The sequence below is a fragment of the Rhinatrema bivittatum genome, chromosome 2, assembly GCF_901001135.1.
Source record: "Rhinatrema bivittatum chromosome 2, aRhiBiv1.1, whole genome shotgun sequence".
In the NCBI taxonomy this organism is placed as follows: domain Eukaryota; kingdom Metazoa; phylum Chordata; class Amphibia; order Gymnophiona; family Rhinatrematidae; genus Rhinatrema; species Rhinatrema bivittatum.
Window position 1 is genome coordinate 200,396,640 of NC_042616.1, and position 27,981 is coordinate 200,424,620.

The 27,981-nt window shown below is 42.6% G+C and overlaps 1 protein-coding gene across 7 annotated transcripts in view; it reads right to left on the reverse strand.

The window, feature by feature from the left end:
• The window catches only part of SNX13 (sorting nexin 13), a 447,782-nt gene that overhangs the window by 353,072 nt on the left and 66,729 nt on the right, over positions 1-27,981 (reverse strand). The gene's annotated exons all lie outside the window — the stretch shown is intronic.

The following is a 27,981-nucleotide window of genomic DNA, read 5'->3' on the forward strand; positions in this document are numbered from 1 at the left end:
TGCGTGGGGCAAATGAGGGTGCGCCCGGCACTGCCGCACTCTAACACGGCCTTACTGTATCGACCCACTAGTCTGGTCTTTGAACTGACAGTGTTTCAGCCGGGGCCATACTCCAAAGCTCCTGCCCGAGTTCTGCAATCATTGGCCCTGAATCTGGCCAATCAACCTTGAGCAATAAACATGATTCCCTGCCATCCCACTGGAGGCTGTGAATGTTCGTCTTCTGAGTCCATTTCTTCCTCAGCAGCCTTTAGTCTTAAAATACCATTCAGGCGTCTAGTGTATCATCTGTTCATATTGCTGGTTCATGGACTAAAACAGACAACCACAACCTAATCTGTTCAGTATCACAACAGCAGAAGATACTAAACAAAGTCAACTGTGAAAATATTAAAAGCATTTTTTTATTCAGGGATAAAGATCCAAAAGAAAATGATTACTATAAAAGACTGGCAGCACCTTTTTTAAGCTATAAAACGAAAGGCTGCAAATGTTCATAATTCAGAATTTCTCAGAAACTATCTTTTGATACAGTAAGTGGAAAATACCTCCTATACACAAACTTTAGGGTGATAAAACTATCCTCTTATAGGTGATAAATAAATCAACAGATATAATCACTCACTTAAAATTAAAAAAATAAAAAAGGCAGTATATTCTCTTGCAAGTCTTTCAACTAAATATTGTTCTTGGTGTCAATCTTTGCATTCTTTGCTGGTGGAAATCTACTCTAATCTGCATTACAGAACTGTAAAATAGACATATTTGTAGAAAAAATTATATAAATTTGTATTCTACTATTTGTAAGTGGTTTGAAAATAGCAGAGAAACAAATCATAGATATAGGACCTGATTCACTAAGCTTTTCACATATAGACACAGAGGGGCCAATGCAATATCATGCGCTATCCGCTGCGCACGGCTTAACACACAATTGGAAGCTCTATTTGGACACACGCCCATAACCCCGATCCAAAAAGGGATTAGAGCATCCAAATCACCACATAACTAACAGTGCTCATAACATGTAAATTCATGTAGATGAGGCTATTAGCTAATTCCCACAATCCAATAAACTTTCCAAGCAGCTAATACGCCCTTGCAACAAGGCCAAATTTACACCAGCCCAGGGCTAGCATAAAGGTATGCCAAGCTCAAGGGTGCATTGGAAAAAAAAAAAGGAAAAATCCTGCTTTCTATGATTCCTCCTAATAGTACTGTCGCGATACTAAGCAGGAAGAACGAAATAAAGCAGTAATTATTTAAAAAAAAAAAAAAAAAAAAGTTTTTGAAAAAAAAAAATTCTGGACGCCCAATACATACACAAGGTACACGGTCCAGGCCATGTATCTTGTGCATGCCTATGCCGATATCGAGAGAAAACGGACACTCGTAGATTGAGCGTCCGTTTTCGCAATGTGCTCTGATAGCCCGCTTGACAACCACCTCTCCTGTGTGCCCATTGCTCACGAGGCGCTAGGGAAGCACATTTTTCCCTGGTGCCTCCTTTTTAGTGTGACCCCCTCATTTAAATATTGTCAAGCAGGCTATCAGAGCACATTGGGAAAACGGCACGCCCAGGAGAGGTGGCTGGGCGCCCGTTAGGAAAAAGGGCGCTCAACACTGAGCCCCCATTTTCTGCACACGATTATGACACCGGATCCAGAATGGGAAAAAAGTCTTAGCAAATCAAGTCCAAAGAGCGCTTACTAAAGCACATAAAAAATGCACATTAGGGTAACCTATTGTGGTATTTATTAAAAGGTGTTTAGTCTTCAGTAAATACGGCATTAAACTTGTTTTTCTTGCAGATGGTATCATGTGTATGTTATCAGCAGTGGGAACCCATCTACATTCCACACCAGTTATGCTAACCTGCCACTCCTACCCCATTCTCCACAGAGGCTTGTCAATAGCTCAAACAAAACTCCCATCTCTCTAGGAATAGGGAATCCCTTCCCCTGCTGGAGACCCCTCACCTCATAAGAAGTCAAGGGGCTCTGAACCGATGCCCCATTCCTCCCTCCCTAGCTTTTAGTGGGGGCTCCAAGCCTCTCAGATCTCTACCCTGTCTACCTCATGGTAAGCAGGAGGAGGGAATGCCAGATCCCACACTCAGTCATGTCTTATTAATTCCAAGCTACAAATGATCTGAAGGATACCGTCAAGTTGGCCCACATCGTTTGATACTCTAAGTCAGCATGGAAGGAACAGGTGGGGATCAGATAGGGTAGACAGGGAGGGATAGGAGAAGGAAGAGGTTTCTGGCTAGGAGAAGGAGGGGAGCTCAGAGAGCCACTTGAATCAAGGGAGGGTTCAGAATGATAGTGTGCTCTGAAAAGGTTTTCCTAAGACGCTGTCATCACTGAATTATGAAAATTACACTTATTAACCTTACAGAATTATTGAGTTGCTGACATGACAAAATATGCTGAAATACTAAAATGTAAATCAAAAGTCAAAAAGTATGTCAAGTTTAGTCTTAAGGTTTATTCCTATCTTCTGGATTCAATTTACAAGAAATCACATGACTTACAAGAATCCATCCCAGCTCATTAACATATATATTTAAAAAAGAATTAAAAACTTGGTTGTTCAACAAAGCATACCAATCCACCCAAAGGATCATCTAAACATCGCCATCCTCCAACACAACCTCATGACTAATTGAAATTCATCACATCTATGCTTTTCTTAAATAAGAAAGAACTCATAAACTGAACTTAATCATTACTTATGTTATTTCCTAAGCCTAATAACAGTTTGTACTTTACAACCATTGTTAACCCCCCATTTCCCTATAACCTATTTTGTAAACCGTTATGATGGCGTTATATACCGAATGACGGTATATAAAACTCTTCAAATAAATACATAAATAAATAAATATAAGAAAATTGTAACAACATCCTTTTAAGAGGATGTTGTGTTAATGTCAACCAATTAGGAAAAATGGTGTGGAAATTGGATTTAACGTATTTTGTAAACAATGCTCTCTGAGACTGCTTCTCAACTTCCCCTCCTGGAATATTCCAATACTTTATCTAAAATAAAGCTCTTTCTTAAGCTGCAGGTATGAAGTCCTTATTTTCGTGAAACCACAAGAACCCCTTAACACCTATGGGGTAGGAGAATGTAGATGCAATATGTGCCACAAATCTGAGTTAGGCCAAGAGCCATTTTCTCTGAAACAAACTTTCCATGAAGTTAGAAAGTAGCACATTTAAAATAAATCAAAGAAAATTATATTTTTCATTCAATGCACAATTAAGCTCTGGAATTTATTGTTGAAAGATGTAGTAAAGGCAGTGAGCATAACTGAGTTTTAAAAAAAGGTTTGGACAAGTTCTGAAGAAGTCAATAAACTTATTAACCAGGTAGACTTAGGGAAAGCTAGTACTTATCCCTGGGTGTTAGCAATATAGGATCTGTCTACTGTTTGGGATCTTGCCAGTTACTTGTGACCTGGATTAGCCACTATAAGAAACAGAATAATGGTCTTGATGGCAATTCTTATGCATGTTAACACTAGAAAATGCAGACATTACAAAAAAAAATAAAAAATTATAAACCTTGTTTGAAAATGCCACAGAAATGTTTACCTTGGCTTTATTTGAAACAAAGAAATCAAGGAGAATTACTACTTACCTGATAATTTCCTTTTCTTTAAAGAAGAAAGGTGGATCCACAATCACTAGGTTATGCACAACTACCAGCAAATGGAGACAGAGCAAAGCTGACAACATAGTATATATACACCTGCACTGACATCAGCCCACCAGTATTCTCTCCAAAAGCCAACTATGGACAAACTAACAAAAACTTGATTATTAATAGACAACCACTCCAGCACTCAGCTAACAGTAAACCACTGAACTTATACAAAGAGTGTAAAAACACTAGTCTAGGGACTGGATTGACGGTTACCAGTAACCCCTGGAACATGCAGCGACACAGGAGGACAACAGCACAAATATCCAAACCAGAGGGCGGGAAGGTGGAGCCACCTATCCTCCTTACAAAAAAGAAAATTATCAGGTAAGTAGTAAATTTCTCCTTTCTTTGGATAGTTGGATCCACAACCAGTGGGATGTATCAAAGCTACTCCTGAACCGGGCATGTACTCATTCCTGTTCCCTTGTTATAAAGTAAGTGGAAACTCGGAATAAGAAGGCAGGGCCGTCTCAATCAACAGACCCCACCATCATCAGGAAGTTGCCATCAGCCAATGGGACCAACACTGCCCTTGCTGATTTCCAAACAGAAACTGCCTTCATTCCTGCATGTTGCCTAAAGACAATCGCTGACTGAAAATCTGTACAACTCATCAAGCTGAAGATTCCTACACAAAAGCTGCTACATTTCCTGCCTGATGTCCAATGAGAAGCCTGGATCTCTGCTTTATCTTCTGTGAACTGCCTACAGCTGCTGACACTGTGTTCCTGTCCAGCACACAGACAGTCTTGCTCACAGAGAGAAGCAAGACAGAGAGAGACTGATTGTTTATCAGTGTGTTAAGAAAACAGACTAATTCCTAATGATGTTGCAAATGTCAAAAAATTGATTCTAAATAATCTGGGAGTCAGTTGGCTGGAAGGATTTGTGAATTAACACATCTGTGCAAATTTACAATTGATTAAAAACATAAGAAATGCCATGCTATGTCAGAGCAAGGTTGCAGTCAGTCAAAGTGGTTAATCCAGATCATAAGATCCCACAATGTTTGTCCCGTTTGTTACTCACTCCCAGGAATAACAATAGGTTTCCTGGCTAATAACGTGCTATGGACTTTTTCTAGGAGCTTGTCCAAACCTCTTAAACCCCACTATGCTAGTCGCCTTAACCATATCCTCTGGCAACAAATTCCACAGCTTGATCGAGCACTGAATGAAAAAGTACCTTCTGTTATTTGTTTTAAATCCGCTAGTTGTCAGTCTCATGTTGTGTAATTTTGTTATAGTATTTATTGAAAGGGAAAATACCCATCCTTTTTTTAAACCATTCCACCTACTTATATCATGTTCCCCTCTCAGCTGTCTCCTTTCCAAACTGAAGAGCCCTAGCTTGTGTAGCTTTCTTTGTAAGAGAGTTGTTCCATTTCCTCTATCATTTTTGTTGCCCTTCTCTACACTTTTCTAGTTCCGCTATATCTTTTTTGAGATGGGGTGACGAGAACTTCAGAGTATTCAAGATTGATCTATTGTAATAATTTATAAATTGCAAAAGCACACCTATCTTGCATCACCTAAAACAACTAACATTTGCATAATACCTAATCAATTATGTTTAACTAATAAAACAGCATTAATAAAGATATTACTGAATCTTGACAAATTGAAAAAAATGAATTGTTCTGATTCCAATCCTAAATAAAAATTACTCAGAGAAATCTATTTTTGGAAGTTGTAGTCTTTATCTATACAGGGGGGGCTCCAGCAGCTTGGAGAAGGAGATGTTTCTGCTCTGGTGGGATGTCTGCTCCTGCAGGGGGCAAGAGAGATGCTATGTCATGCCATGGATACACCTTTCTATATTGTGGAGGGAGATAGACTGGGGCCAAGATATTGGCAGAAGCATTAGCCTGCCAATGATCTAAAAAAATTTAAAATGAAGTACAGTTTTTGAAGTGTAATTAACTTTTTGCATTAACTATCATATTAATATGAGCCATGCTAAATTTAAATGAGCTAATTAGAATTCATTTATGTTAACTGGCGTATGTAAAAATTGTTAATAGGGGAGGGGGCAACATTTGCATTAATGCAATTTAGTTAATAGGTCCTGTAGACTGACAAGCCTATTCAGTCTTCCAGCTTTCCCTACATGCTGTCATGCTGCAGACCCAGTGGTGATTTTCTGGAACCTCTTTGAACTTGCTAGAGTTGTACTTTTTTTCTAGAGTTGTATTATTGTATTATTAACTTTGCCAAATATTGCTTGCAAATTCCTGCTTTCGGATTCTGTCTATTATTTATTTATTTATTTATTTAGAAACTTTTATATACCGACAACCGTTTGCACATCGTATCGGTTCACAGATAACTAAAAACTTTAGGCATTGCCTTTACATGGAACAGTAAACTATGAACTAGGGAACAGCAAACATCTAACAGCTCATAAATAGTATTTACAAGGGAGGAGACAGAAAAAAGGATAACTACAGCATGGGAACTGGAAGGCAAGCGGGGTAAAAACGGGAGGATATGTAACTTCGGTAACTGGCAAGGTAAGGTTGGATAGTTTACAAATTATTATACAAAAGTTAGGTTGTATCAAAGTTAGGTTGCGTCTATTAATCTGTACTACTGTTTAAATTTTTGTCTTTCCAATATCTGAGCAGAATCTTTTATTTGTTTTATTATTAACTTTGCTAAGGTTTTAAAGGGTTTAAGTAATTTTAGAAGGGACTTGAATCTAAAGGAATTGTTATTCCCTCTCATCCACACTCTAGGATCTATTCTTCCTAAATAGTTCTTCCAAGGACATAACCCAAATACTGTTCACTTAAATACTAATCTAGCCACTTACCCATTAATCATAATAATATAAGTAATCATCACAGATATATCAGCACAATGACATAGTCAGTGTAACAACTGTGGTGCTTTAGTCCTAGGGCACATCATCTGGAGGCTTAACGCATCTTAAAGAGGAACTGTATCACCCAGAATATCTGCTCTAACTCCCACAGAGATTTTGGAAACCTAGGAATGAATAGATTAAGGTGGTTCTGGAAGGGTAAGACCTGTGACACAGATACCCACTCTTCCAAATGATACCCATAGAAAATGAATTTTCTGCATTGGAAAACGAAGATGCTCCAGAAATGGAAACTGAAATGGTATCTGAAAGATAAGACACACAGAGACTCCCAATTACTATCAAATAACATAACAGAAAGCTTCTTCTACTGGGAGACTCAGAGGCATTAACTTGGGGACTTATTTTGAGGTAAACACAATAGTTAAATGTCTTCCAGGATCCTCAGCTGGCAGAAATACAAATCAGCTTGTCAATGTAATTAAAGAAAGTAAGAACTATAAAATTGATTTCATCCACCTGGGAATCAATGACCTCACTCAAAACAGCATACAGTAGTACAGAGAGATTTCCAAGACTCTGAGGAAATAGCTTGTGTAAATGGAGAAGGCCATTGCCTTTTCAGAAGCGTTACCTGTATATGGAAAGGGAAAGGAAAAGCTAAGCCATATAAACATCTTTACAGAAAGGTGGAATACAAATCAAATAAATAAATACGGTTTTCGATATGCTGGGGTCATATATGGAACAGTAAAAAGCTGTATGGTAGAGATGGCCTACATCTGTACATAGTAGGTGAAAGGATCCTAAGTGAAAACATCAGATCATATGAAAACAGGCGTTTAAACTAAAGGACAGGGGAGACAAAAGGAAATCAATGGAATTGAATGTCATCCCTGAAAAATACAGGAAATGGATGAAGAAATTAAAATGAATCAGCTCAATAATCCACTTTTAAGCAAAAGGGCAGAAAAGATGACCAAGAAAAGTAGCATGCTAAGCAAGAAAAGATAGAAAGCTATATGCACAATTGTTCATAGACTGGGCTATAAAGTTTCAGATATGCAGGCAGATTTGAATATTATTGCTATTATAGAGACACAGTTCAGTGAGTCTAATGAATGGTATATGGCCATATCGGGCTATAACCTGTTGAGGAAAGATAAAGGTGACAGAAAAGTGGGGAAAAGCAGCTCTATGTTAAAAACAATATCCAAGCAACTGAAATGCAAGGGGCTGTAGGCTGTCTTAAAAAGAAAGATGATGGCACTTCCATTTACAACGGTGTGGTCTAAAAGCTTTCCCGACAATCCTTCTGCTACACATCCAATCCCTCAGCTGAATAAAAAGGAGGATCGTCTGGAGGGCATTCATCTTGAATCTCTCCCAAACCAGCAGTTTGTTCAGTTTTCATAAATCAAGATAGGCCGCTATCCTACCAATTTCTTGGGGGATTAGGAAATACTGGGAATAGAATCCCTGGCCATACTCCATGAAAGATACAGGCTCGATTGTCTTCTCCAGGAAGAGCAACTCCACTTTCAACTGTAGCTGGGCAAAGTGAGATGAGTCTGAATTGAAGGCCAAAATATGATGTGTTGAAGGAGTGCAAGAGAAGGATAAGAGATAGCCATATTCCACAGTTTTCAGTACCAAATAGCGCTTGGTGATCCAGCACCATTCTTGCAGGAAAGGCTGGACTCTTCCACCCATCGACAGAGGTGGGTAGGCAGGCAGGCAGGCCTCATAACTGCAAAAGCTTAGGATGACGTCTCTCTATTTGACACCCTCAAAAAGGAAGTTGCTGCTGCGGAAAGGGAAAGGGTGTGATGATGATGCTGGAAAGAATGGAAGGGATATCATTAAAAGAATGGCCGATTGTAAAAGAAGAACTGGCATCCAGTAATGGATTAGATTTAGTTCAGAAAGGAGATGACAAAGCGGGAGGAGATAGATGTTGAATAAAGTGGGGGATAGCGATGAACCTTGAGGGACCCCTAGTGTGGAACTGAATGGTGGTGATTCCTTGCTGTTGATCTTGACTTTATAGTTTCTGTTCTGGAGGAAAGATTTGAACCAGTTTAGAGCTTTGTTTTTGATGCCAATCTCGGATAGTCTTTCGATGAGACAGTCATGGTTGATCGTGTCAAAGGCGGCCGAAAGGTTGAGGAGGATGAGCAAGCAGGGCTGTTTGTTTTCAAGATTCATGAGAATGTTGTCTGACAGAGATAGAAGAAGAGTTTCGGTACTACGGGATTTGCGAAAACCAAGTTGTGCCGGGGAGAGGATATTGTTATTGTCAAGGAATTCCGAGAGTTGTTTGTTGACTATTCTTTCCAGGATTTTAGCAATGAACGGAAGATTAGCAATCGGGCGAAAGTTGGCTGGGTTATCTGTAGAGAGATTAGGTTTTTTCAATAAGGGTTTTAAGATGGCAAGTTTGAGGGCATCCGGGACCAGGCCCTGAGATAGAGAGGCGTTGATGATCTGGGTGATAGGCTTGGCGACGTCTTTGGCGCTTGCTTTAAGAAGGTTAGCTGGAATCGCATCAAGCGGATGTGAGGATGGCTTGAGTTTCCTTAGAAGGTTTTCTAGCTCTAAAGGGGATGTAAGATCGAAATCCTCTAAGCATGCCGTTAGTCGCGAGAAGGCTGAGGGAAGTTGAGAATTGCTAGAGCTGAATAACAGAGCAGAAGAGCATGGATGGTGCTGGGTAGTAACCATATTATCTGTACGGGAAGCGAGTAAGTTGATTATTTTGTTCTTGAAGTATGTGGCAAGTTCGGTGGCTTTTGTTGCAGCTTTGTCATCTGGAATAGTTGAGGTTGGTGGTTTGGTCACTGATGAGACCAGGGAGAAGAGGGCTTTTGGGTCATAGATGAAGTGATTGATTTTTTGAGAGTAGAAGTCTCTTTTTGTCTGGAGAATGACGATCCTGTATTTGTGCATGAGCGATTTAAAGGCCGAGAGGTTAGAAGAGGAGGGGTTCCTTCGCCAATTCTGTTCCCTTTTTCTAAGTTCACGTTTAAAGTTAGTTAATTGTGGGGTGAATCATGGGTTTTTTCTGTCATTGTTGGCACTGATGACTTTGGTTATAAGAGGACAGGTTGCGTCTGCCACTTTGTTTGTGATTTTTAACCAAGAGGTCAGAGCAGTGTCAGCATCCGTAAGGTCAATTTCAGTTAACTCCGAAGCTAGGTGAGAGATGAGGGTTTCCTGTTTACATAACTTTCTGAGTTGGACTGTGGATTTCTGTTTTATCGAGGGGGTTGAATGTTGGTTTCGAAGGGAAGTAGAGATAAGTTTGTGGTCAGACCATGGAATTGGCAGACATTCGATATGAGAAGCTAGATTAAGGCCGTGGTTGATGAAGATGAGATCCAGCGTGTGTCCTGCTTTGAGGGTGGGTTCGTTGATGAGCTGCGTGAATCCCATGCAGTAGAGGGAGTTGAGGAAGGATTCGCAATTGAAGGAGCGAAGAGTGGCGTCCACATGAAGATTGAAGTCTCCTAACAGAATGGACGGCATGTCAATGTTGATGTGTTTTACAATGCATTCTATTAATGGAGACGGGTCTGAGTCGAGACGTCCAGGGGGGGCGTAGATAAGGCCTAATTGTAAATGAGGGGATTTGAAGACTGAGAATTCAAGGGAATGTGAGGAGATGGATGAATGAAGCGACAGACCAAGATTTTTGTTGGCAGCGAGTAACAGGCCGCCTCCTCTTTTTTTCAGTCTTGGGATGGAGAATATGTCGAAGGATTGTAGGGGGAGTTGATTGAGGAGGACAGAGTCTTCTGGTTTTAGCCATGTTTCTGTGATGGCGCACAGGTCTGGTTTCTCATCCATGAGGTAGTCATATAAGAGGTGGGTTTTTTTTGCGAGTGACTGAGCATTCAGTAGAGTTAGGGAGAACAGGGTGAGACCCAGGAGCTGATTGAGAGGTGAGAGCATGATGGGTATAAGTCTTTTTTGTTGTTGTTGTTGTTGGGTGGTTGAGTAGCCGAGTTTTGTTGCTGTGTGTCTCCTGCGGTAGTGTATGGTAGGAATGGCTGAGAGGAACATGTCTGTTATCTGTGGGCCCAAATGAGTGGGCGTTTAGACGGTGTGAGAGACGCTGGAGATCAAAAGCAGAGGGAGTAAACTCGGAAGAGTACTTCAGAGTCCGGTAGGGTCGGATCTAGGGGCTGTACGAAGGGGCATACAAAGGGGCAGGCCCCTTTGTCGCGCTCCTTCGGCATGCGACGCCGGATGTGCAAGCCCAAAATTTAAAGGGCTTTTACCTTTTTTTCTTTGGTTTGTTTCGTCAGTTCCTTTTTTCTTTTCGGTCCCTGACTTCTGGCTTCTGATAGGTTGGAGCCGCGTGTGGGAGGGCCGGCTGGGGTCCCACGTGGTCTGCAAGTTCGGGCTCTGGGCGTCTCAGGCCTGTGCTCGGTCGGCGGGGCTTGAGTCCCTGTCTGGGGCAGCGCCGACTGGGAGGCCTGTCTGGCAGCGGAGCGGGTGAGTCGCTGATGTCATTGATGTGGTTGACCATCTGGTGGTTGACCATCAGGACATGATCAACCAGATGGTAGACCATCAACCAGATGGTCAACCATTGATGTGGTTGACCATCTGGACCTGATCGCCTCCTGTAAGGGGCTCATGTGTGCCCTGGCCAGGGAACAAGATCTATTGATGCTGTCATGAGACCTAACAGGTAAAGATAATCCCAGACTTTGGGATATTTTTGCTTTTTGAAGTTTTGAGCATAGGCGATTGGCTTGCTTATTCTCTTCTGGGTTAAGTAAACTTTTCTCTTTTTCATATCAAAACATGCCCCTACTATTTTTTTTTTTAATTTATGCTATTTCAAAATTATACAAGACAATCTTGATAGAAAATGAAAATTGAAATGGAAAATTACAAATCAAGAAGAGAGAAAGGCAGAAACCACCAATCAATATATATTCTTGTTGATACTTTCAATTTACAATCCAGTCCTCAAAGGGGGAGGGGGGGGGGGGAAGGACACCGATCCACAACCCCAGGGAAAAATAATAGGCACTAGATCTTAGAAACAGCCATTACAATGTAGGGAACTATTGGGAGACTATTATGACTGAGGGTCAGCTAAGGATTCAGTGGAAGGCTCTTTACCAATCATGAATTTGGTCAACTGGGGTGGGTCATAAAAAATGTACGAATTATTCTGGTATTTCATCATGCACTTGCAAGGAAATTTAAGGAAAAAAAGGCCCCCCACTTGTTGAACCTTAGGACGCAGTAAAAGAAACTGCTTTCGCCTCTTCTGGGTCTGCCTGGAGACATCCAGGAATACTTTAACTTTAAACTGTAGAAAGGATTCTAATCTATGGCGAAAGAAAAGTTTCAGCAACCAGTCTCTCTGGCTCTAGAGCTAATGTAACAATGAGTATTGCAGAAACTGCAATCTCAGAGTCTGATGTTTCAAGCATTGTAGAAATATGCATGCTGGGACCTTCAACCAGAACCAAAGCCTCCATTTGTTTTCCATCTTGATCATTTCCAGACCTCTTAAATTGTGGTAAATACTAAATTCTGGAAATCAGTGGAATTGCATTTTCAGGAACTTGCAAAATTTCCAATAGGTATCTCCTAAATATCTCTTTAGGAGATATTAAAGGCAGCTTTGGAAAATTTATGAAACCTGAGATTTTTGCTCTTCACAGAGTTTTCCAGATTTTCAATCTTTAAAGCCATACTGTTATTTTCTTTGATCAATAATGTCTGGGATTGCTGAATTGAATTTACTTGAACCCGAAGTGATGATCATTGTTGCTCTAATTCAGCAGTAGTATTAGTTAAACCAGAAACTTTATTTTCTAAGTTCTAATACTGTGAGGTCAAGGAAGAAAGTTGTTGCAAAAAAAACAAAACAAAACACGGAGTTCAGCTATAGCGACCCAGATAGTTTCTAGTGAAATCACAGAAAGTCTCTGAATCGAGAGTAGTGAAACAGGAGATGAAAAAAGTTCACTCACGATACCTTGAACTAATCCTGTGTTGTCTCCATGTCTACTGTCCTGCAAACTCTTGGCATCCAAAGGTTCAAGTTCACATAATGGACGAGCAGCAGAAAGATTAAGATCCCGGTCACTCCCCACTGAAGCAGCTGATCCCACCTCTAGGTTCGCCGGTGTTCCCTGTGTTTCTCGGGAGCCTTTCTCCAATGCTGGATTGCCGGGTGGCATTCCTTCAGTCAGGCCTAAGGGTGACAATGAGCCAGGGAGAGAGGAGAGCTCAAATTCCCCTCCCGTTCTCTCCAGCGGCTGAATACCCGACATGGAGCTGTTTCTCACGATGTGGGAATCCATCGGGCCCGTCAGAGATTGCGATGAAGGGGCCGTGGGGAATGGACCTGCCCTCGGCTTTCTCTTCCTACCCATTTTAGAAATGGTTAGCAGGAAAAAGATTCAAAAGAAAATTAGCCCGAGAGAGATCCGCATGGCGTCCTCGATCAGTCGGCCATCTTGGATCAACCCCCCAAATGCCCATAGAATTCTAAGGCCTGAGTGGGTGAAAATTGGCTTTTTGTATCCATCCTAACTGCTGCATTTCCTTCTGTTCACCCTCCTGAAAAGATTTGGCCCAAATAAGTCAATCGTCCAAGTAGGGATGAATCAAAATCCCTTGTTTGCATAGTGCTCCTACCACCACCATCATGACCTTGGTAAAGGTCTTTGAAACTGTTGCAATTCCAACAGGCAAGGCTTGAAACTGAAAATGATGCCCCAGAATATAGAAAAGCAGAAAAAATCGGTACGTGTCCTTATAGGGATATGTAAATATGCCTCTGTTAGATCGAGGGAGGAGAGAAATTCTCCTTTCCTCACTGATCTATAAATGAGCGTAATTTTTCCATATTTAGCTTGCTCAATATCATAGGATTCTTCAGTAAGCTATCTTTATTTATGTTATTGCCTAAGTTTGTTTTATTTGAATTTTAATCATGTTTTTTTTTCCAGTATGTCACCCAAGCCTTTTCGGTCAGGCTGATACAGTAACCTGCATTTGGACGAGCTAGCTTTACCCCTTATTCTGTAAGGGGTAATAGCACGTCGAAAACGCACGTCCAACCAAAGGTAGGTGCTAATTTCTGCCAGCACCAGCTTTTCGGTGCACCCTCCAACTTAATATGGCGATATTAAGTCGAAGGTCCCGAAAGTTTAAAAAAAAAATAAATTTGAAATCGGCCCGTGGATTGAAAACAGGATGCTCAATTTTGCCGGCGTCCGGTTTCCAAACCCGTGGCTGTCAAGCAGGCTTGAGAACCGACGCCGGCAAAATTAAGCGTCAGCTGTCAAACCCACTGACAGCTGCCACTCCTGTCCAAAAAGAGGCGCTAGAGATGCGCTAGTGTCCCTAGCGCCTCTTTTTACCGCTGGCCCTAATTTAAATATTTTAGTTTACTGAATCGCGTGCACAGGACACTGGCCTGGGCGCTCGCCCACTCTCCCGCGAACTTTACTGTATCGGCCTGTGTGTTAGGTGACTAATACTGCAGGGGAGATATAATACAGACCTTCAGATACCTGAAAGGTTATTTATTTATTTATTTATTTTATTTAAAAGCTCTTCTATACCGTCGTTAAGTTAGATAACCATCACAACGGTTTACAGCAAGGCATGATAATGCTACACATTCAATAAACCTTCTCCACTGGAAAGAAATCAATAGAACTAGGGATCACGAAATGAAACTCCAGGGAGGGCAACGCAGAACAATGTCATGAAATATTTCTTCACAGAGAGGGTGGTGGATGCCTGGAATGCCCTTTCGGAGAAGGTGGTGAAGACAAAAATGGTAAAAGATTTCAAAAGGGCATGGGATAAACACTGTGGATCCCTAAATGCTAGAGGATGGAAATGAGGAAAAGAGCACATGGGGGTAACTTGCTGGTGTGGCGGTTTCTAATCTTAACCAACAAGCCTTCATACTGTTGATGCAATTCACTATTGCTCTCTGTTTTAATGGCAGGGGTTAAAAAGGAAAAGGGAAATTTGTTTCAGACAGCAACCAACAAGGACATGAATTTTACGGTCTGAGAAAACAAATAAGCATGGGGGTAACCTGTTGATGTGGCTGTTACTACCTTTAACCAATAAGCCTTATACTGTGATGTAATTCAACATTTTCTCTGCTTCAGACAGCAAGAGTTAACAGGGACGCAGACAGGAACCAACAAGGGCCCTGACTTTAACGGTTTGGGAAACTAAGTATGCAGGTAACTTGTATGGCACAGCAGTTGCCTCCCCCCCCCCCCCCGATGATGCCTTTATGGTGGAGACCTGTACGGCGCAACTGAGTGCCACCTTAAGCTTACTGGGCAGACTGGATGGATCATTTGGTCTTTTTCTGACATCATTTCTATGTTTTAATAAATGTAAATGTGAAAATGTATTTTGAGGAATCTGTTGAGTCCCTTGAGGTCTAAAAATGGACAGAAGGAACCATCTTTTTTGGGCACGATGAAGAATCTAGAATATACCCCTGTGCCATGTTCTTATAAAGGCACAGGTACTATTGCTCGCAAGGACTGAAGTTTGTTCAAGGTGGACATTTTTGTTGGTGAGCATGTAGATGCTATAAAACTTTGACTTATTTGGTTTCTGGAGTTGCCTCATGATCTATCTTCCGGAAGTCTCTAAGGCTTAGTTTCCCCTAGTCTTTTCATGAGTTTCTTCAATTCTTCCCCCCCAAGCAGTAAGCTGCCCAGGAAAGACAATTTTGCTAAATAAAATTTTGATGTTGCATCTGCTGCCCAGTTTCTAAGCCATAATAGCCTTCTTATGGCTACTTCCAAGGCTGTTGCTTGGGTTGTAATCCTGATCATAAAGGATGTCTGCCAAAAAGGCTATCCTGGACTATATATGAGCCATTTCAGGGGATTCGGGCAATTGTTGTACCCACTTTAAGATTGAGCGAGCCACAGAGCCCCCACAGATGGCAGCCTGTAAGGTCATTACATTTATGGAAAACCCTGTTTTAATACTAACTCAATCTTTCTATCCTGATGATCCTTAAGGGCTGTACCACCTTCCACCAGGATAGTGGTTTTGCGAACTATAGCCGAAACTGGGGCATCTACCCTAGGGATTCTCAAGAAAGATTCCTTTGTTTCTTGAGGCAAGGGATACAGCTTCCCTAAGACCTTGGTCCCTTTTAAAGGCCCTTGGGGGTTTTCCCATTCTGCCATTATCATTTCTTTCAATGAAGGATGTAAAGGGAATGCTTTAGATGGTTTACTTAACCCTGAAGTGTGGGATCCCCTTCAACTTGTTTCACATCCCTAACATCAGCTACCTTGAATTCAGACAGAGTATTTGAAATCAAAGCTGGTAACTCTTCCTTTTTAAATAGGTGTATAATTGTTGTCTTATTCTCATCCTCTGAGAATCATTCTTCCAAATCAGAGTGGGCTGAATCTAAAGTTCATGGGGCATTTCCTTTAGGTTCTTGTGTCAGTGATTTTGATAAGTCTGAAGCCCCAGAGGCTGCTCTGAAACTTTTACGTGGTATTCCTTTCCCAACAACTAAAAAGTTTGCAGGATCCTGATTAGTCTCCATGGCCTCAAATGCCTGGTGCATCAAGAGGACAAACTGTGGAAAAACTTCCATGGCGAGGGGCCTGGAATCTCTCGCTCAGCCTTGGGAGGCTGCCTTATCCCAGGGGATGTTCTGGGAGGAGAGCTCAGATCTATCATGTATCTCAGAAGGCTAACATCTGCCTCAAGATCCAATGTTTTTATAACATCTCCACTTGGAGATTTGATAATTTCTATCTACTCCTTTAGAGGGGAGGGGTCTGAGCTACCAGGTCCTCTTCCCAGGATTTGCATCATAGGTGGGACAGAGCAATCTAGCAACATTGGAAATTCTTTTAGACCCACATTCCAGGCACCTTCTGCCCCTAAGCATTTTGCCAAAGAGCCACGGTCTACACAGGCGAGACAATGCTAAATACCTTTTTTTTTTTTTTCTTTTCCTTACCGCGCTTGAGCTGTGTACCTGCTTGATAAGTCCCCCGACACCACCGCCACTAACACTTACCCTTTCCTGCTCAGTCCCACCAATGCTGTATTAATCCCCGTGATACTGGGTCATTTCTTCCTGCTCAGTGCTTCAATCTCTCACTCTCGGGAGGGGGTTTAGAAGTGTGGGGGAGGAGGACCGCCAAGGTTCCCGGGCTCCCCTCAGGGAGGGGGAACCCCCTACAAGAGCTGCTGCGCCAGAAGCCCAGAGGGATTCGTCAGAGAAAGTTCTGCAATTCCAACTGCCATGCTACTAAAGTTGGGAGACTTTCAATGTTTATCCACCTCTGCTGGAGATAGAGAACTACTGGATTCCAACTACAGTCACACTCCTCTTGTAGTAGACCTGACAGCACATGTAAGTTTGAGGAGGTGTGGTCTCTGTCTCCACCGGGAATGGAAAAAGAATAACCAATAGTGAAGACTGGTCTAGCAGTAGGATAAGGAACCTGGAATTTCCAGGCACCATGGAAAAGCCCTGCAGTAAACACAACTCCCAGCCAATGCTCCTACTTCAGGAAGTGAGTAAAGGGAAGGAAGAGGGAGTAGGAGATGAGAGGAGGGGGAGGGGGGTATGGGAATGCACCACATATACAGCATCTGCCATCCACTTACCTACCTACACACACTTCCACTCCCCCAGGGGGGAAATGCTGTGGAATGGGCAAGACACAGGGAAGGGTTCTCAGGAGTGTGACAGGTTGCCAACTTCTGAGAAACTGGACTGTCTGCCACAACCCTGGGAACTTTGCCTTTCCAGCATGTCAACTCATCAAAAGGGCCAGGCATGTCCCTCCACCCCACAACTCATCAAATTAAAAAAAGCTTGAATACATTGTTAACAATTACATTGTTACTTGCATTACTTACTCATGCAATTATGTTTTTCCCTCATCCCCTAATATTTACTTTGAACCCTCATAATCACCTAAATAAGTAATACCAGTAAATGGTTTCAAAAAGCATTAAGCGCATGGTTACAGCACTTCCTCTTTCACAAACAGGAAAACTGGTTTCAAATAAGTGAAACTCAGCACAGGACAGGGTCACGCTCTGCCAAACTCAGTTTCACTATCACAGCTTCTCTGTCTCTTCATCTGCTATAAATTACAGAACAAATCAGAGGAGGCAAAGAAAGTACACGGGGGAAGAACAATAAAAACAATTCATTTTAAGAGGAAAATGTATTACAGAATATCTATAATCCATTACTTCACCACCACTAAAGTCTGTAGCCGAGAACCTATGCTTTGAAGCTAGTATTGGTAACAAGTAGTATCCCCTTACTTTAAAGCCACTCTCATTAGAAAAATATTAATGCATGAGAAACAATGTCAGGAAGAACACCCATGATCTTAAAAGTTGATGTCCATAGTACACAGGGCCAAGGTTACCCTCAGCAGCAAATGCAATCATGCTAAGCCAAAACACATTATCACAGCTGTGTTAGCAGAACTACCACAGGAATGCAAAGTATTACAGTGAAGAAAAAAAAACACACATTACAAATGAAAATGATCAACAGAGTAACCTCTGTTCTGAAATTGCTATCAATCAGTATTGCTGGCAGCACAAAAAGGAACGGGTCATTCTCTAGTGTAATCTACCATGTGAAACTTTCCTGAGCTACAGAGAGAGAAAGCATGCCAACAAACAAGAAACTAACTTTAAACCAGCAGGTTCAAGTATACATATATATACTGCCTGTTTTTTTAACATCAATTTTCAGGTTCTTAGTTGAGTAAAATAAGTAATCTTATTCCTGTAGGGTTCGTACTACTATACTAAATTTTTTAAAATAATGGAATTTGATTATTGTACTTTAATGTTTTTCTCAGCAAACAAAAAATACATGCAATAAGACATACATTGTCTGTCAAAATGGCTGCAAATGCTGAAAACGAATAGAAAAGGGAGTTTAAGTAGTTTCAAGGATTACACAAACACATAAAAATTCCCTATTCACTGCTTGCCTTCATTTGCCTGACCCTGATATACTCTTACCAGGGACACATTTAGAATGCTATTTATACTCTAACTTTATCTCCACTATTAACATTCCAACCTCTTTATACCTGGCACATGTACTCACTAAAAATAAGCTCTGCGTACTAAGGAGTGAATTTTCAAAGGAGTTAACACACTTAAAAGGAATATATGTTGTAGCAATTTTCAAACGCCCATTTACACACATAAAACCTTTTGAAAATTCAGCCCTATGATGAATTTTCAAAGGAGTTACATACATAAAAGTATCAATTTTCAAAAGCCCATTTATGAGCACAAAACCCAGTTTTATGCGCATAAATCCTTTTGAAAATTACCTCTTAAGTATTTTCCCATAATCCCAAAATGAGAGAAAACCTTTAGTACACTTTGCCTAACCAGCAGGCAATCAGACAGTGATCTTAATCCCAACCCCTATTACTGAAACTATGCCTTAAATTCCTGGGAGGTGTGATCACCTCCCTGTCTGAGAGCAGAGAAAGAGAAGAGACATCTATTATCACCTGAGACCAAGAGTAAGACCAGCAAAAACTGCCAGAAACCATTGCTCTCTGACATACAGTTTAACTTTAAAATATTTCTACAATAATAAAAATTAGTCCGAAAATAAAATGATCCTGTGTTTTGTATACTAAAACTGTGTTTGTCTGAAACTTTCAGACTTTTATCTGCTTGGATTACTAGTTTATAATCCTGTTCTGCAAAGAGTTACAGCAGAGCTCAGATTGCCTTTCATTTTGGGGCCAATATATGAAAGGACATTAACAATAGTGCAGGCTATGCATTAAATGCCTGAAATTTTGCATTAGTTTTAACAAAAATCTTTGCAAATAAGCATAAGTATGCAAAATAGGTTGCTAATAGTTTTAAAAACCATAAAAAACATAACACAGATGTATTATGGTTGTATTATCCTATTTATTTTTTTGTGAAACGCTTTGATGACTTGACAGAAAAGCGGTCAATAAACTAAACTAGAACAGAAGTTTTATGGGAACTGTACTTTTCCCCATCCAAGAAGATTAGAAAGTATTTATCTGTAACCTATGTTCCCTTTCTCATGTTTACAAAATAGTGTCAGTGAGAGAATTAATGGAGTTTTCTCTGAGAAGCAGGGTTGCCAACTGCCCGGTTTTGGACCCGTCAGCCAGGTTTTTCAGCTCTGCTGTACAATGTCCAGTCAGAAGTACTGACTGGATACTGAAAATCCGATTTTTGCAAGAGAGTCCTTCACTTTCCCATGGCTTCCTGGTTATAGGGAGACAAAGCTGAGAGGTGAGCTGTGTTCCTGCCTGCTTGCCCCCTTTTCTATGTTGTGACTGGATGGGAGGGGAGAGGAGGCTGAGCACAGCACAGCCTGGCTCCACATATCTCTGCAGCAATGCCCTGTGGGTCCCTCCCCCTCCCTCACTGAGTGCTGGGCCAAGACAGGAGAGAGGGGGCTGCAGCGTGCCAGAGCCAGCCCAGTGATACAGTCAGAGGAGGGGAGGAGGCAGTCTAAGTCACAGGGTGAGGAAAGGGGAGGGAAAATAAGATAGACACATGGGGAGCAAGGGAGGAAAGAGATACAGACAGCAGAAGGTTGCAGGGAAGGGGAGAGGCTCAACAGGAGCATGAGGGAAGGCGGGAGAGAGATGGGGAAGGGGGGAAGAGACATGAGAGACAAAAAGGAGTCGGGGATACAGGAGGAAGGAGATAGAGGAAGAGGAAGGCACTGGGGAGGAGAGGGGACTAGAGATAGGAGGGCTGCACAAGAGACGAGTGCACAGAGGAGAAGGAGGGCATATCAAGACAGATAGCACAAGGGAGACATAGATGAAAGGCTGGAAAGGATTTAAAGAAAGGGAGAGCGAACCACCTATGTCAGAGAGGAGGCTATGTGTTTGGGAGTGTGCGTGTGTGTGTATGAGAGAGGAGGCTGTGTGTTTACAGGGAAGTATGGATATGGGTGTGTATTAAAAAGGCTTTAGTTATGATAGAGAGCAAAACTGCATGAGAGAGGCTGCGGTTGAGGTCTTTATGAGGATAGTTGAAAACAAATTATATTGAGGGGGAGTGCTTCAAAACCAAGTAATGAATGGATCGACAATTGACAATAATCTGTAGCCTTCACCACCTCCCCTCCCAAAGCATTAACTTTAGTGGGGTGTCCAGTTATGATCCATGGAAAAGGTTGGCCACCCGACTGAAGAGGGAGTTGTGGTGTGCCTCAGGAATCGCTTTGAGGACTGTTTTTTTACCCAACATTTTCATGAGCAACATAGCAGAAGGATCGTCGGGAAAGGTTTGTTTTTTTGCTGATGATACCAAAAACTGTAACATGGTGGACATCAAGACAGACATGGAAAACATGAGGAGAGATCTAGAGAAGCTCGAGGAATGGTCTAGGGTCTGGCAACTAAGATTTAATGCTAAAAAATAGGATATAGGATGCAAAAAATCAAGGGAGAGGTACAGTATTAGAGGTGAAATTCTTTAAGCACAAATGAAGAGCGGAATCTGGGGGTGATTGTATCTGATGATCTTAAGGTAGTCAAACAGGTGGATAAGGCAACAGCAAAAGCCAGAAAGATGCCTGGCTGCATAAAGAGAGGAACGGTCAGCAGAAAAAGGGAGGTGATATTGCCCCTAAATAGATCCCAGATGAGACCTCACTTGGAATACCGTATATAATTCTGGAGACCGCATCTTCAAGAATGATATAAACAGGATAGAGTTGGTCCAGAGGGTGGCTACTAAAATGGCCAGTTGTCTTCATTCTAAAGCATATAGGGACAGATTTAAAGATCTAAACATGTATACCCCAGAGGAAAGGCAAGATATGACAGAGAGATGTAAATATCTCAAAGGTTTCCATGCACAGGAGATGAACCTCTTTCAATGGAAAGAAGGCTCTAGAAAGAGGGGTCATGGGATGAGGGTGAAAGGGGACAGACTCAGGAGTAATCTTAGGAAGTATTTGTTTTCATAGATGGTAGTGGATGCATGGAACAGCCTCCCAGTGGAGATGGTGGAGACAAAAACAGTATCTGAATTCAAGAAAGCACAGGATAAATATAGGGAATCTCTAAGGGAGTGATGGAAATTATAAAGTTAAATTAATTGGGCAGAAGGGCAGACTAGACGAGCCATATGCTTTTTCTGCCACCATGTTTCTATGTTTCCTCATGGAGACAGCATTGATTCATCATTCCAGAGTTTTTAAAATCACTGATAGTCCGTGCTGGACCCTCCTTATTTATTTTGATAATAAACAGGCCGATTCAGTAAAGTCCGCGGGAGACCGCGCGCACAGGCCACTCGCCTGTGGGCGCGATACAGTATTCAAATGAGACCCAGCAGTAGAAACGGGCAAAAGGAGGCGCTAGGGACACTAGCGCATCCCTAGCGCCTCCTTTTTGACAGGAGCGGCGGCTGTCAGCGGGTTTGACAGCAGACGCTCAATTTTGCCAGCGTCGGTTCTCGAGCCCCCTGACAGCCACGGGCTCGGAAACCGGAAGCCGGCAAAATTGAGCGTCCGGTTTTCTACCCGACAGCCGCAGGCCGAATTCAATTTTTTTTCTTTTTTTAAACTTTTTTTTACTCTTCGGGACCTCAGACTTAATATCGCCATGATATTAAGTCAGAGGGTGCACAGAAAAGCAGTTTTTACTGCTTTTCTGTGCACTTTCTCGGTGCCGGAAGAAATTAGCGCCCACCTTTGGCTCGGCGCTAATTTCTGAAAGTAAAATGTGCGGCTTGGCTGCACATTTTACTTTCTGTATCGCGCGGCACCTAATAGGGCCATCAACATGCATTTGCATGTTGAGGACGCTATTTGGTTCGGTGGGTTGGACGCGCATTTTCCGCCCCTTACTGAATAAGGGGTAAGGGAAAACGCGCGTCCAATGGCGGGTTAACAGTGCACTCCGGAGCGCACTGTACTGTATCGGCCTGAAAGTTTGGTTTGCTCAGCCACTCATGGTGACAGACTCTCCTTTCCCATTTATCTCTCTTCCAGAACTCTTTTCTCCTGGATAACCCCCTGCAAGGCTCCTTGAAATGAAACTGTGTTTCTCCTGTGAGCACATTGTCTTTCATCACATCTCTATTCTACAAAAACATTTTGTCACACCATTATCAGTTAATATCTTGGGCCTCTGTCACTCCCGACACAGCCCATTTGGCTAAACACAGTCTGTGTTGGGGGACCGAAATCTACCTTAACTAGTCGTGAATAAAAGGTTGAAACGCTTAGATTTCTCACCTCTTCGTTTTATTTATTGATTTGTTTACCACAAGGATCCGTGAACATTTAGCGCTATTCCACCGGGTAATCTTTGGTTTTCACCACCTAGTATACCGCTCTACATCTCCACTCTTATTATTTTCTATGTTTCATATGGCACTCAGCAAAGTTACCTAAGTAAAATACAATCAGGCAATTTCTCCAATGCCCACAAATGAAATGACAATTCTATGTTTAGTGATATCAAAAATGTTTAACAAACTTTTTTTTTTTTTTTTTTTTAAACAGATGTTTCAACTATGAGGGTTTTTTTTTTAAACTTCTGAAAGATACAGTGAAGGGGAGGAAAATATTTAGAAAACTTGGTTAGCATTCAAATTTTGGGGGGGGGGGGGAAGAAAAAGGCAAAAATATTTGATCTGATCTATATTTGCCTATTTAATTTTTTTTTAGAGGATTTTGGGGTTTTTTAATTGCTTTTTAACTTGGGGGGGAGGTGCAGGGGCAGATTATCTTGTCTATTTTTTGGACCTTTTTTCATTTCTTGATTTTATCATTTGGGGATTTTTTTCTTGATTTGTTTTGTTTTGTTTTATATAGTATTTTAATTTATTTTTTTAATGCTTTTTGTCAGTCTCACTCTCTGTCTCCCCCCCCCCCTTCAGCCCCTCTTCTGGATATGCAGGGAATAGACTCAGGCCAATGGCAGGCACCAATTCTTAGGCACCTGTGAAAACTGATGGCAAAGTTGACCAGGAAGTTCAAGGACTGAAAGAGCTGTATGAACGTTGAGAGACTCCAGAACTCTTGACAGATGGACCTGTCAACCAATCAGTCATCCAGGTATACAACAATGCAGACTCCCTGATGATGCAGCTGTGCCGCCACAATCGCAAGGCATTTCGTGAACACACTCAGGGCCGATGAGTGGCCAAAGAAGAGCACGCCCTTCACCAAAAACCTGAGGAACATCTGATGGCTGGGATGAAAGTGATTGTGCGCACAAGCATCATTCAGATCAAAAGCACACATCCAATCCTTCAGCTGAAGGACTGGGCGAATTGCTTGGAGGAAGATTATCTTGAACATCTCCAAAAGCAAAGATTTCTTCAGTATTCACAAATAAATAAATTTCTTTTATCATCTCTCCTGAAATATAAAATTCAAATACCAATGCCTCTGTGAAGGCTTTGGCCTTCTACACAGGTGACTTAGCTTTTGTAGACATCTCTAGAGATTCCTGAGTTAAGAATCTGTCCATATACAACGAAAAAATGTGTCAAAGCAAATGTCTACAAAAGAAAAGCCAAAAAAACTCAAAAAAGAAAAAAGGCCATGGGGCTGAAACAGCCTAGTTTTCTGGGTCTGTCATGGGTTCCTCTCAGGATGTCGGATTGCTAGCTGGTCATTACATGATTCAGCGCTTCCTCTCTAACTGGATAGCAGATTTCACTACCTTCTTGTAGAGGGCTGGAATGACCTAGTGGATACTCTGTTATCCTGCATTTAATGTCTGTTATTGTTTATTACTGCTGATTGTATTTCCAATTTATGCTTATGCTGCAGTTTTATTACATAAATGGCCTGATTTTTAAACCCCCAGCGCATTATGCGTGCGGTGCGCACATTTTACAAGAGACCCTTGTTACGCGCACAAGAGCCAGGCCTCTATTAAGGGGCGGTCCCAGGGGCGGGGCGGAGCAGGAGGCTGCCGGTACAGCGGGCATTTGCCACTGTGTCGGGGGATCGCGCACTGGCATAAGTTCAGAAATAAAGAAAACTACTAAAGGGAGGGCATTGAAAATGGTCGCAGATGAGAGGGGAAGAGGGAGGGCAGGTAGGGAACTGGCGGAGGCCAGATCTCATTGCCATGCATAATCTGGTCATATCCCTCCCGCCCCCACCCCCCGCGCAGGCGCATATTTTATAAGATGCTCACGCCGGCACGCGCATGTTATAAAATCACGTGCACACATATGTTTTTAAAAATCTACCCTTAAGAATGACTTTTTTCATGTTGTACCACACCCAAAGCACCTTTGGCAAGATGGAGTGTAATAAAAATTTAAAAATATAGTACATTCATTAGCTCTTAATTTTTCAGTATCAAATGTATACAGCACAAAACAATATAACCCCAAGAAAAGCAGTTAACTAGTACATTATGCCACCTTATACCTCAACTATCCACAACATTTAAAGGAAAGCCATAGATCATACAGAATAAATTAGCTCTAATTACACTGGTTTCAACATGTACTTTTTTTATTATTAAAAAGTGCAATAACTTCCTCCATGTACAATAACTATTCATTATTTTAATGGCAATATATGTACAAATTATTTACAGAAGATAAGCGGCTTATCTACAAAAGAATTTTAAAATTGTGGTTACAGCAGTTCCTTCCTACAGCAGGCCACACAATCTAATCTCACACTGTTGCAGATTACATGGTCAAAGAGCTTTCTGATGGCGGTTTATGAGGCTGCAGATAGGACATCTCTTACAAGTTATCACTTTTCTGAACTGCCTCTCACATTTTTTCCCCACTCACTTTCCAGGTAGACAAAGCAGGCTTCCATTTCCATGTTCAGTTATGTCCATTCAAAAAACAAAGTTGCTTACCTATAAGGGGAATTCTCCATGGACAGCAGGATAATAACCACTCTGGCACCGACAATTTGTACACTTCTCAGCAGACAACACAGATATCAATGATTCAGCTCGTGAGGGTTAAACTACATCCAATCATGTGATTTTAAGTATAAAGAACTGCAAGCTATCATGGAAGTTAGTGCAAACTACAGTCCAGAGAAACAAAAGCCAAATGGTTTGAGAAACCAAAGGATTGCCCCATGAGAGCATCTGAAACTACAGCTACACATATGTCTTTTATATGTTCATTCCAAAATGATCACGTAAAACAAATATGGACATTGTCTAACAAAAACAAGAGTATGGTAGATAAAAACTACAATTGGATATGAAATATTTAAGGGACACTGCATACATGTTGCTGCGTAGGAGATGGATCCTTGGGCTGAGGTAGGGTTGATGCAACCCGTAGGCGAGGGCCTACGGGTCCCCACCATCAGCAGGCGGAGTGGGCTGAAGCTAGAGGCCACTGGAGCTTCACCTATACCAGCCCATGATCCCCTCGGGTTGAGCCTTCGGGTGCCGGGGCCGGCAGGACTTAGGTGGGCCTCAAGGTTGAGTACAGGTAGGAGATGGCTCAGCCCAGAGACAACTGACAGCAGGTGGCGTGGTCCTATCCTGGACGGGATGTGGAGCAGGAACTCAAGCACCAAGGAACATGAAAGAACTGAAGGTGCCTGAGCAAAGGAAGGCTTAAGCCTTAATAGTCCATGTCCAGAGGATAGGGACGGAGGCGTCACTGTCAAGCTTGAATGGAAGCTGGTGGCACTTGGAAGGTGTAGCAAACCACGTGGAACTCTGGACTCAAGAATGTCTGAAGTGAAGTTGTACGTAGCAATGATCCAGGCACAGAGAAGGCAGGCGTGGTCAGACGTAGCAGAGGTCAGGCGTGGTCAGGCGTAGCAGAGGTCAGGCTTGGAGAAGGCAGGCGAAGTCAGGCGTAGTGGAGGTCAGAACCAGGTAGTCAATCCAGAAGACAGACGAGACGAACACAAGGAACAGGAACCAGGAATCACAGGAACAAGACAAGCGCAAGGCAACTAGAACTCGGAATCCGAAACAGGAGACCAAGGCGCCTGTTGCAAAGGCAACGCTGAGGAGCTTTTTTATGTTGAGGGTACTGACGTCAACATTCGGGTCCGCGGTCAAGTTCCCGCCGCGGCCCTTCAAAGGTTTCACTGGTGCACGCACGTGCGCCTAGGGAGGGGTGTGGCGCTGCTGGCGGCATCTCTCCGCGAACCCTGCGGAGAGGTTTGACGGATGGAGGCATCCTGACTGGAGGTCCCGGGAAGTGGAGCAGGGCCAGAGGTGCTGGTGGAAGTCGAAGTCGAGACTGGCGGCCCACCGCCGCCAATGACAAGGAGCTGGAGCCTGAAGCTTGTGTAGAGAGGTGAGAGGGCCATACCACGGGGCTGCCGCAGGTGGCAAGCGTGACACATGTGGGAGAATGTTTTGTATTTGTAATGTTTGGCTGTTGAGGGGAAGTCCCGCAACTGACCACAGTCACCCCAGAATGCCTCCAGCCTGCCCAGACACCATGCTTTGTGGCGCGAATACTGCTGCTCCTGTGGGCACATTCTGACACGTACATACGTGCCTTCACCACCCTTAAAATTCCTGTGGTGGGAAAACCTTGCGGCATCAGGCCCTCAAGGCCATTTAAACCTTGCAGTAGCCCTGAATCCTTGCCTCAGCAACAGGTCCTCCTGCTCTGCAAATCGTGTTGCTAGTTCCAATGACTCATCTTGCTGTTCCTCTGACTCATCTTGTTGTCCAGTACCTGCTTTGTGTTTCTGCTGTCTTGCCTTGCCTGATTTGTGCTCTTGCTCTGCCCTTCTCACCTTGTCCAGGTCCTTTGAGTCCTGTCTTTCTTAGCCTTGTCTGTTCAGTCCTGTCTTACCCCTCAGTGTCTCATCTGTTCATATTGTCTGTCTTTGCCAGATTCTCCAGTTCTGACCTCTCTTGATTTGCTTCCTGCCCTGACCCCTGGCCTGGACCCAGACACTGTTTGTTTGCTGCCCACCCTGATCCTTGGCCTGGACCCGGATATCATCTGCTCTGCCCTGATTACTGCCCACACCAGATCCCTCTCTGACCGTTCCTTAAGGGACACTCGCTTAAGTCTTGCCAGCCCCAGGAACCCAAATGCTCAACCCTTGGGGAATGGGGCTGGTACAGGTGAAACTCCAGCTCCAGTCCCAGTAAGGGCATGTCCGCTAGCTGTCGGCATGGGCCTAATAGGTTCGCCTACTAGGCTGCCACAGTCTAAGGGCTCACTTCCGTGATAATAGTCTGATGCTAAGTGATGTGTATGGCAAAAAAAAGCATATCATCCTGCTAACATCTTAACATTAAAGCAGGGAGGTGCCAGTTTTGTGCTATGGGGATGCTTTGCAACAGTGAGGATGGGGAGGCTTGTGAAGATTGAGGGAAAGGTGAATGGTGCAAAATACAAGTAGATCTTGGAGAAAAATCTGTTCCAGTCTGCCACAGACCT